The sequence below is a fragment of the Alligator mississippiensis genome, chromosome 1 (genome assembly GCF_030867095.1).
Source record: "Alligator mississippiensis isolate rAllMis1 chromosome 1, rAllMis1, whole genome shotgun sequence".
NCBI lineage: Eukaryota > Metazoa > Chordata > Crocodylia > Alligatoridae > Alligator > Alligator mississippiensis.
In genome coordinates, this window is record NC_081824.1 from 75,948,695 (window position 1) to 75,960,442 (window position 11,748).

The 11,748-nt window shown below is 41.1% G+C and overlaps 1 long non-coding RNA gene across 1 annotated transcript in view; it reads left to right on the forward strand.

Annotated features, from left to right (window-relative positions):
• LOC109285549 (uncharacterized) overlaps nt 1-11,748 on the forward strand; it is a 53,693-nt gene that overhangs the window by 19,765 nt on the left and 22,180 nt on the right. The window contains exon 2 of the long non-coding RNA XR_002093327.2: nt 5,096-5,181. This is a non-coding gene — a long non-coding RNA (uncharacterized LOC109285549). The remainder of the gene's footprint in view (nt 1-5,095; nt 5,182-11,748) is intronic.

Consider the following 11,748-nt stretch of genomic DNA (forward strand, 5'->3'; position numbering starts at 1 on the left):
TGCTGAGAACCTGGTTTTGTAGAGAGATAAATGTGCTTTATATATGTTATTTCCAGAGACATGTTGGATGAGTGGTCACTTCAGGTCATTGTTGGAAAGGACTATAATCTATCGTTTAACAATTCCATGTGTAGTCATGCAAGCATGAACACAGGAACCTTAGAGAGTCCTGGTGAATCTGGCCCTTCATTTTTCTATCTGGCTTTGGTTTGGCTTAATTGTTTCCTGTAATTCACCAGGAATATCTCTTGTTGCTGCTTATAGATTATGCTTTTCATTTAAAGAGATACATAACTTTTAAAAATGAACTGTGACTCAACTGGGATGCACATAGAATCCATGGTGGAGAGAAAGGTGGAAGCACTGGCCCTTGCTATAGCTCTGTCAGTGCTTCTGTAACATCCATGACCTTTATTTTTTGTACTTATTTCTGATGGACTAGGTCCTGCCATATTTTTTTTTTTATGAATTCATTATTTGCAGCAAGTAAGTTTTAATTTGTTAGGTTGCTCAGGGTACAGGATGGGCATGTCAGTAGCAGCAATCTCTCTCATACAAATTGAAAGAATAATGAAGCCTGCACAAAGGCTGCATAACAAGGTACCATTCTCTCTTGTTCAAGGAGCCTATAGGATATGTGCCCTTTAAATCCCAGTTAAGTTCCCCAGTAAGGCATTAGCAGTTAAAGACAAAGCTCTGTGTGGTCTTCAGCCCTGCGCTGAATCTCTTTCTAATAAAGTGCAGACTGTAATACAAGTTGTCTCTTAGTAGGAAAGATGTCTTGGGAATTAAATGCAGTGCTGATATTTCTCATAGGAGCAGGCTGATAAAGTCTGTTTATTTTGTTGTGTTGCTGCTGCTACTAACCTCTGTTATCACACATTGCCAGGTGTAACAGCAATATAGACAGGAAAGTCACTCAGACAGTGATCTTAGGAAGAAAATTAGGGGCTGAGTCATTTTGGGCCATAGCAAATATCAGGGAGCTGCAAGGCAGCTGATGATGTCTCTTGCTTCTGTGGATGGTTTGGTCTTTAGTATTGTTTAGAACAGCTTAAGTCAACGGGTTATTGACTTTAAAGGGGGTGGGAGTAGTCCTTGACCAAGATTATAATTCCCCTGGGGTTCCAAAATATTTCTTTGAGACCCAGAGAGATTTATAGAGATCCCCTCATCCTGAAACCTGGTGGGGAGGAACTGAACAGTTTTGTCAGAATGGCATGCACGGGATAGGAGCACTGACTCTCCACTCCCCAAAGCCTTACTGCAAATATGGGCCTACTCCTCAAGCACCACCCCACCCCAGATGCAGAGTAAAATGCTGCTGCACTTGTTGCAAGCCTGCAGCCAGGCACAAGATGCGTCATTTGCTTTTATTTTTTCCCCCTTCTGCAGAGGGAGAAAAGCCACTTCAGTTGAAGTTAAATTTGTGCAGTAAACACATTTTCCATTGATGTAACTGAAGTGTGACTGGGTGAGCTAAACCAGCGTCCGTCACTCGGCCTGTGAATGTGGTAGAGCTTTTCTAATTCACAGCAGCTTCCTTGTCAGATTTGTTTGCCAAGTTTGGTCTCTAGAGGAGACTGATTTTGATACAGGACTGGATGTGTTTTCTCTCTTTTTAACTGTGTATGTCCCACATGCCTGCAAATGTTTGTTTTTTAGTCACAATTTTTCCTGAAGATCGTTCTCCCAGTTCTCATGGCATTTAAGGTAGGGATTCAAATAGGATATGAGGATTTAAAAAAAAGCAAACCCTGAAGGCTTCTGGTAGCTAGAATGCTTTGGTGGCTGCTCAGCCATAAGGGCAGAAGAAATTTATTTTTCCTCCATCTTGACTGCCCTGTTGTCCCTAACGGTCAGTCCCCACTCCAAAGCATGTCTGCTTTTTCTTCTTTTTTTGTCAGTAGTGAGAAAGCAAACCTTTTATTTCCAAGAAATCTTTGGGCCAGTATTATGGAAGGCAATGGAGCCAGCAGTGCAAAGGAATCTGGTGGTATCTGTGACTCATTTTGACACAGATGAACAGGACTAGAAGTGTCCTTTTGGAGAAGGAACCAACTAGAACAAACACTGAAGTTCCTAAACTTTGTCAGAAACTGACACATGAGCAAGCTGAAACTTTTTATGCAAACATACGAGTTTCAACAAAACTTTCCTTGGAAGAGGTTCCTTTGCTCCAGAATTCAATGTCTAGTCCAACGGTGACAACCAATGGATCTCAGTCCACAGGTAGATGTCAGAGCCCCTTGCAGTAGATCTCGGAGCCTCTTGGAGTCGATCTGAGGCTGGGGTGGGGGGCTGAGTGCCCACATGCATGCATGCATGTGCCCCAGCCCAGCAGGTCAGTCCATGGGGGAAGGAAGGGGTGGGGGCTAGATCGAGGTCCCTGGGGTGAGAGACAGCACCGCAGAGGCAGGAGCAGGGGTAAGTTGAGTGGGGCCCTGGCCAGGTAGCACTAACCTGCTAGGGAGGTGTGTGCCCAAATATTTTTTTCTCCCTCTGCCTCAATCTGCCCCCCACTTTCCCACCCCACAGACTTACCTGCTGGGCGGGGGGAGTGGGGTGGCAGTGGCGCATGGTAAATCTTGGGTTGCTTTTAAATGCCAAAGGTGGTTTCCTTCTTAAAAAGGTTGGAGACCACTGGTCTACTCAAACCACAAATAAGACCCTCTGAAGAATGGCCCTGCTGTTAGAGTACTTACTTGGGATGTGAGAGTCTCAGTTATAAAGGGGATAGTGATAGACTGTTTCTATGGTTGTAGGGACCAGCAAAGAAGTAAAGGTCTTGATTTTCAACAAAGGAAACTTAGTTTGGATATTAGGAATAACTTTCTGACTTGGGGTGTGGAACAGATTAAGTAAAGAGATTGTAGAATCATTATTCTGGGAAAGTTTTAAGAGTAGGTTAGACAAATATTTGTCTGTAAAGATTTAGACAGGGATGATCCTGCCTTGAGCAGGGGGTTGGACTAGATGACTTCTTGAGGTTTCTTCCAGCCTTATTTTTCTATAATTCGATGTGTTGGCACAGTCTGATGTGGGGGGAGGGAGGAATTCTGTATTTGGAAATGAAAAAGTTTGAGGCTTTTCTAGTGGGGGGTGACAACACCCCAGAAGCCCCATTACACGGTGGCAATGAAGACAGAACGCAAACAACAGAACTTCTGTACTGCAGCACACATGGGAATCCCTAGCTTTGTTTTTCCCTGAGGCTTCACCATATTCTTTCTCCATGGAAGCATTTTGCTGTTCACACCTGACCTCACACTTGGCTGACTAGAAGAGATGTTGGCTTTCCATTTTGGTACAAGCTATCAACAGTAGGGGCAAAAAGGGTATTTCCAATTACTTTAATCCATAATTTCATAGTCAGCAGAAAGGATCAAGCTTTATGCCAAAGCCAGCCAATTTAGAGTCTAATATTAGATATCACAAACAACTATTTAAAAAACCTCTTGTAATCAGCAAGATAGGGCAGATTGGGAATTAGTGAGAACAGAACAGCATGGGAGTCTACACTGAATGTGAAAGCTGGCTCTGTCCTTTCTTATTACAATCAAGCTTTGTCATGTAAGGAATAAAAACAGAAAGACTTACTCTGGCTTCTAGGTGTGAGGAAGTCTAGCAATATTTAATGTGTGGATAAAAACAGAGTGCTTGCATCCACAAGGCACTGAGCACCAGCAATTCAAGACTGAAGGTCTTGAAGGAGAGAGCACAAAAGATTCTAGATTTGTTTTCTAGAGAGGGTGCCTATAGGGCCCTAAAGCTGTCATCTTCTTCTCCAGCACCAGATACAGCCTCTGCCTCTCCAGCTAAACTAAAAAACCTCTTTCCCTTCTCAAGGAGACAGAAACTCAAACAACAAATTACAAACATTCAACTTCTACCCCAGGGCCTTATTCTGCTTTGGGACAAAACTGAGACACCATCCATCACTGGTTCAATTCTTGCAGACTCACAAGCAGTCCCTGATCTCTTCAGACCTCTGCGAGTCTCTAGCCCAGACAGGACACATTTCACAGGGTTCTTTCCTCAGCCTTTTGGTAATTTCTTTTGGCCTCTTCCAAAACTCCTAGTATGAGACTCTGATCTCTCACTAGTATCAGAGAAAGCTATTTCTTATTTCTCCCTGGCAACTTCCCAAGCATGCTTTGATGCACCTATAATTCCTGGGATCCCTCTGGACTACAGACCTTAGAATTTGCTATTCTGTGTAGAAATGGTTAGAGTAACACACTGGACCTTAAAGGACCCTGCTACAGTTTTCGTTTTCTAATATTATTGAAACATGCAACTAAATGAGTCTTTCCATGATCTAAGAGTATGGCTACATAGGCATGTTACCATGAGGTAAGATAGGGTAGTGGTTCTCAACCTTTTTTGTACCAGGACCCATTTGTAAACATTGATGGCCGGTCCTGACCCAGTGCCCCTCACTCCTGACCTGCTGCCCTCTGCTCCCAGGCCCCAGCACCCCCAGTGTGTGGGACAGGGAATGGGTGTGTGGGGCATGAGGTGTGTGGGGGGGGCGTGGGGCATGGGATCCCCCAGGAACCCCTTGCAGGCTGGAGCACTGCCAGCCAGCAAGGGAAAAGCCATGGCATCCTATGTTTTTCTTCTTTAAAGGAGGATACATTTTTTAAGTTTGTTTGCAACCCTTTCATATATTCTTGCAACCCATTTTAGGCCGCAACCCATAGGTTGGGAAATGCTGAGATAGGGTATAAATATGTTTCATGCCAGCTACTCCCCAGTAACTGTCCCTATGGATGCTCTTATCCTGAAGGAAATGGGAAGTATCTCACCTTTCAGTGAAAGCAGGGTAAGCGTTCTCACATTTACCACAGGGTAGGCTGTGCATATGGCCTGTGCATATGGGTACCTTTGGAGTACTGGACATGCTGTGAGTTGACACCCTAACTGGCCTCATAGTGACTCTTTGTGTGTCCATACTCTGAAAGACTTTTATGAACTTCAAAACCAAAAGCCTAAGTCACTCTCACATGGTAAAAAGTCTATATTCTCTGTGGATCAATTCAACATGGATTACATGAGCACTAAAGAATCTCTCATGTGTTTATACTCACAGCACTCCTGTTACCTGTTTTTATCAAGTCACAAATGAAGAATTGAAGCAGAGAAACTAAGGACCAGATTTGAAAGAAAAAAGAGATTGTAAGTAGGACATAAATGAGTGCTTAAGTCAAAAACTGCAATCCCGAGACCCTCCAGGTTAGTTGCCAATTAATCTAGGATGTACCTAAATTCCAAAAGTGCCTTGCTTTTTTTTAAAGTCCCACAGACACCTAAAATGATGCCTGTGCTTATGACTAAAGCTGCCCCTGTCCTAACAGAACTGAGCAGTTGAGCACCCAGCTTAGATATTTCATGGCACAAACCAGATATGGGTTAGGGATAAGGGCACACAAGCCAAGGGTTGCAATACCAGGGAGTCAACAAGTTGAGGGTATACTGAGAAGTCCAAACACTAGGGGTTAGGCAGACAGACACACAGGCAGGAGCTGAGCACTAGGAGCTAGGCCCAGGGGTTCTGGCTTGGCAAAAGAGCAGGCAGCAACTAGGTGAGGATTCAAGCAGGAGTTGGGGACTAGGAGCTAGAAGAGTAGTAGGAACCAGACTAGACAACGGGGAACCAAGGATCAGGAACTAGACTATGGAACTCAGAGCCAGGAACCAGTGTAAGAAATCAAAGACCAATGCTAGGAGCAAGGAATCCAGAACCAAGGCCCGGCATCAGGAGCACTGAGACTAGACAGATGAGATATGTGTCTCATTACAAGCCCACAGAACACTGCAAGGGCTGCAGGTTATATGCAAACTCACCCAAGGACTTCAAAGGGGGATCAGCTGAAGGCACTCAGGCTGCCAACTGCCAGTCCCAGCTAAACTATCCGAGCCAGCTGGGGTTTGTCTGTCTGCCCATTGCCCAGATCCCTGACAATATCCCTCTCATGGGAGCCAGAAACTAGCATGTCTCTGCTATAATCTAGTAGGTGTTTGCAGCGTGGGCCTAAGACACACTGATGGAATCAGGATCTTCACAAAATGCACTTGTGGCCACTACTTTCTTTCAAAATGGGAGATGCTATTCATCTTCTATAGGTTCACTTCCTGCTCAGTCTCAGGATCAAGCCCACATCTCCCAGAAGAGAACCCATGGCAGCAGGCTGTAGGCTATTCTGGATATGTGGTGGGGTACTTGCCATCCCTGCTGGTGAAGACATGTTGCCTTGTAAAAAGGAATACAGGGCAGGGCAGGGAAGAGGAAATGACTCTGTAGTATATTGATTTGGAAACTCACCTGAGAAGAGGGCGCTCTGGGTTCTGGTCTCTGTTTCCAGGACTGTTTCTTGTATTTTATCCAATGATTTTTCGATTTAAAATATAATGACAATAATGTGAGCAGGGACCAGAACCCAGGATTCCCTATAGCTGGGTATGTGCCCCTACTACCAGTTTAGTGTCAGACACCTTCTTGGACTTTCTCATCCAGTGAATCTGGGTGTCTAACTCCGATTGATCCTTTGAGAATCTGGGGCTAAGCAACTTGCTGAAGTCAAACAGGAAGCTTTTGGCAGAACTCAAATGCAAAAAAATCCCCCAAAAATAAAATACAAAAAGAGAAGGCGGCAAGTAATTGCTATTCTTATAGCCTGACTGCCAGTCAATTTAATGTGAATTTTGTTTAAACTTTAAACACTAAGTTTAGATAAAATACCTCTATCATTAATTTTGTCTGATCAAACTGGAATTTGTAAGTGCAGGGTGTTAATATGTGTGATGTGAAAATTACTGTGGATTAGGTTATATGTAATGAGTTGCGGAGGTGATGATTGCATTGTTTCCTGGATTGATATGGCAATTTACAGGATCAGATTATCTGTTTTAGTCTTTGTGAAGGTTTATCTTGAGAGAAGTGTTTGCTGAATGGATTTACACCCTGTATGATTCTCTATGCTTCGCTTTATAACTAGCATGCCCTAATCCTTGTTCTTTTAACTAGAAAATAGGAGGTGTCAGGCATGTCCACAGTCCCCATTTTGATTTGCTTCATAGTACCCTGGGGGGAAACTGGAACCTTTTCTGGAATTATGGTGAGGTCTATTATTGTAATCAAAGCTGTGTTATACAAAGATAGTTTTTTTAATGTTATATTTCTTATTCCAGTGCTTTGGTCCTTTGCTAGCTCTGTTTATTATTACTTATACATAACGTTTATTATAGTATTTATTGATTTACTTCTTTTCTGAATTCAGTACAAAGTTAGGAAAATACAAGAATTTACTTGATCCTTCCTGTTTTCCTAAGGTGTCTTTGGATTTTTCCTCTGAGATGGGCAAAAAGGTTGTCCCTATCTAGAAGGCGGTTGGGCTGGGGAGCAGTCTGTTTCATTTCTCAACGCTTAGAGCTCTTATTAGTGCAACTCCATTACTTGGAAGAACAGATATGAATTGCTAGAATGGGCTGGTTATTTCCTGTCATCCCTTGGATGGTTTTCTGTACACAATAATCCCTTTACCTGGATTTCTGCACATTAAAGACTTCAAGAAAGAGCATCTGACACTTTTCTTGTTTTCAGTTAGACAAAAAGTCTAAACATAAAGTGGGTTCTGCTAAAAAAAAAAAGAAAAAAACAGCCAACAAATGGGTGGAGTGGAATTTCCTGCTTTGATGGTATATAATAGGGTGTTTTGGCTGAAAGGATCCTTCTGCTTATGTCTCAGCTGAGTTGATGCTAAGTAATTGTATTTGTGTTCTTAGATAAAAAAGATGCTTTCAAATCCTTTCTTTTTGACTGTTGCTTGATATTTTGGAACTCTTCCATGGCACAAAAGGTACTTCTTTCAGTGCCATTAATAGACCAAAGGCTCAAATGGTTTAAACTGGCATGTGAAAGGGACAGGCCAAATCCTTAGTGCAAACTTGCACAGTCTATGGATTAGTTTGTTAATGACTTAATGTTATTACTTTAATTAACAATTTTATTTAATGACAGTCCTCTTCACTGGCCATCCTCTTTTAATATGGAATAGAGAGTTCTCACAGGGAGCCTTTTCAGAATTGCTTATTTTGGTCAATCTTCCCAAATTGCCAAACCTAGCAATTGCTTCCTATTGTTCCCTCCAGAGGAAAAAGGTTTTGAAATCTATGAAGGGTGTCCGAAATATATCGATCTCTGGAATGTATAGCTAATCTGCAACAGCTCTTTAGGTCCCTTCCCTGTGTAGACAAGTCCTCTGTGTCATTTCCCATTACTTTCTGGTCTCTTTTCAAACCTTCTTGGGGGGTAATTGTATGACAGTTTTAGATTTTAGAAGACAGTGTTCTGGGAGGTGGATTTGGCTTCTCCATGACCTGCTGAATCTTGCGTTTTTAAGTGACGGAGTGCAACATCAAAAAACACATAAAATGGGCATTTCTAGGTGATATTTTTCCAAGGCGAAGTGCAATCAGGATACTGATTTTCAGATTCCCAAAAGTATTTAGGCAACTTAGTCTTTGAAGGGTTTGTGGTCAGTAAAAACCACATGGGGTCTACCTTTTCTTGGTTAAGCTGCTTTTGCTCCACAGTCTTCATTGGAGAAACTCCTGACTTACACAAATACGAGCAAAGATTTAGGTCCCGTAGCTTTGTTTTATTTTCAAGAGTGGGATTGCTAATGGGCTGCTCAGTTTAAATTCCAACTTTGCATGTGCTTTTTAAACCCACTGGCTGGTATTTCTATTGGAGAAGTTAGTCTTTTCTACCCCTCTGAAAGCTGGTGGGTAACAGTGGTGATGCTCAGTGGAATGGAATGGATGCATTACAATGAAAAGTGAACAGGTTTATCTATATACAAGATCAGATCCTTCCCTCGCCACTGTAAATTGTTAGCTGAATGGAAAAGTTGCCCACTGTGTATAAGGCATACAAAGTCCAGCAGTATGAAAAGTGGACTTGACCCTGCTGCAGCTCTACACAGAGAAGTGCCACTGAAGCCCATCAAAGTTCCCTATGCGGAGGCGCTACAGGACTGGTCTGCAATAAATCATCACCATTACCAGCATCCCCACTGACTCATAGTATTCTCTGCAAGCTGCTGCTTCACTAGAAGGTCTGTTCGGTTAGATTCTTTAGAAGAGGAAACCTCTTCAAATTGCAATAACAGATTTTGATCCCTCCTACTAAGAGTATAAATGGAAAAAGAGAAAATTGTCTTGTGTGCAGTCAGTGTCAGTGAAATAGTGTCATGTTATGATTTTCTCTCATCTGGCAACCAACTTTTTTTAGAAAGGTTTTGAATTTTATTCAGTTTTGTCTTGGTGCACTGGATGGGATGTTCTCCTCTGTTACATAGGGGAAAAGGACATGAAGAACAGAGTCAGGATAAATTCAAAAGGAATGATTTGGCCAGCTTTGCTCTGCTGATCATCTTTTTACTCATAACATTTTCCTGACCTATCTGTAACCAAAGAACCCAATTCTGCACATATGCATAGAAATAGCTTCTGACTGAAACCAAGTCAGGCTTTCCACTAAAACTAAAAATTGATCCATCTCATTAAAAAAAAACTTGATTTTTATCAAGACTATTGTTACTTTGAAAACCTGTTAATGAAACTGCAATGGTGCTATAGATATTAAACATGAATTTGGCAATCTTGTATGAAATATCAGCTCCAAAGGAGTCAATTGCAAAACTCCTCAGTGACTTCATTAGGCCTGGGATTTCACCCCTTTCTTTGTTCTATTGTTAAAGATAATGCCTTGCTTTGTAGGGAAAAAGGTGCTGTAAAACATTGGAGAAGCAAATAATATACTACTGTTAGTATTGCATGGAGACCTGGTATTATTAGATTTTTCTGAAACCTGAATTTTTAAAATGTATATTGTGCTTGTATTTGTTTTCTCTAAAACAAGGATAATTGATTGCAATTAAATAAACCATCCCTTGCCATATCTAACTCTGTTATGGTAGAACTCTGAGTGTGATTTTAAGGTCCATTTCTTAATAAGACCAAAGCATGTGAACAGGACACAAGTGGAAAAGTATGCTAAAATATAAGGGTGGGAAAATCTGTTTTTCTGGACTGGAGCAGGCCTTCTTCAGTTATCTTGGAAAAGCTTCCTATCCCTTGTCATTTCTTTCACTGACCATAAACACTTCATCACTTAATCTAGTCAAAGTTTATATTTTAATTGGAAATAAAAAATAAGGATTGAGTGTGATGATGCTGTGACTTTTTAGAAAAGACTTCAGAAGAATCGGAATAATGATAGATCTGATGTTTACTTGAATGGCTGAAATGATGGTGGTTTATGTGACTACATAATCCCTGAATAAGAGTAGCTTGGAAAGACACTTGCTTGGGAATTTGCCACTTTTTCCTCTTGGGCTGTGAAGAACAGGCATGCAATTTGGTTATGTAACACTTTAAAGACATAATGTGGCAGTATTGCTCTTATTTACCAATGAAACTTGATGTTAAAACAATCTGAATATTTTCCTAGTTGTCTTGATACTGAGCGCTTCAACTGACATGCTCAGATATTTTCATTTACATAAAATTTGATCTTGATTTTTCTTTTGTATTTGCTTTTTTGTCAATAATTCACTAGCAAATATCTCCTAAAATGTAAGAATTACACCACAGTAGCAATACAGAATGTCCCTTGTCCAATCCACAACTTAAAGAGCTCAGAAATCTTGAAAGCATAAGGATAGCTAGAAAAAGTTGCTTAAGTGCTGTACCATGAGCACCTACAGAAACCTAATGAAGTGAATGGGGGGTCTTTTTATTAGTCAACGGTCTTTAAACAAGGCCTTTGAGGGCCTCATAAGAAACGTAAGATTAGAGAAAGATTTGAACTGAGCAAGTATTATTTATCTCATTTGTTAATAGAAAAAAGATAAACGGAGAGGGAGTAGATAAGATTTGTCACTGTGAACCCCACATTTTGGGAAAGTGGAAATATAGTTGGGAGTTGGATGGTGCAGAGTGAGATACATTGCATTTCCCTTATGCTAGGCAGGCTTCCTGTGTTCTTTGAAGTAATCATTCCAGGGGATGTAGCCGTGAATTTGTTTGTTGGCATCTCACATGGGTTATACCATGAGGAGGGGCTTGTATTTGCCGGAAGCCCCATACTAGTGTCACTAGTGTCTACTGCACAATGTTTTCCGTTAGCAAGTCCTTTAGACAGCCTTTCCAGTCTTTGACCAATGCTGGTTATTGGGTTGAACTGGCTCTATCAGCCTACAGCAGACAGTAGGTTGCCATCTCAAAATCCCTTTTTATAGACTTTCCTTCTAGAGTCAGAAAATGAAGTCTGCAAGGGACCTCAGGAGGCCATCTCATCCAACCCCTTGCTCACAGCAAGATCATTCCTATTTAAACAATCCCTGAATGAATCCAATTCATCAGGTTTAAATAATTATTTTTATTATTTTTACATTTACTAGTAAATTATTAAAGGTTTTTTTATTGTGCTACTTGTCAGATCTTTTATTTTTTTATCATTATAAGATTTTTTCTAATATGATTGCATCTCTATGCAAATGTAATCTGACAGACAAAACACTAGAGCTAATAATATTTTAAGGCTTTTTTAAACCAAAGCTTACATGGGGACTCCATGCTCAACAATACATTAAGGGAAAGCCTCCAAAGGAAATTGCAGCTTTCCACAAAGTTCAAACATTTAAAAGCCTAGAAATTATAAGTCAATACTATGCCTGA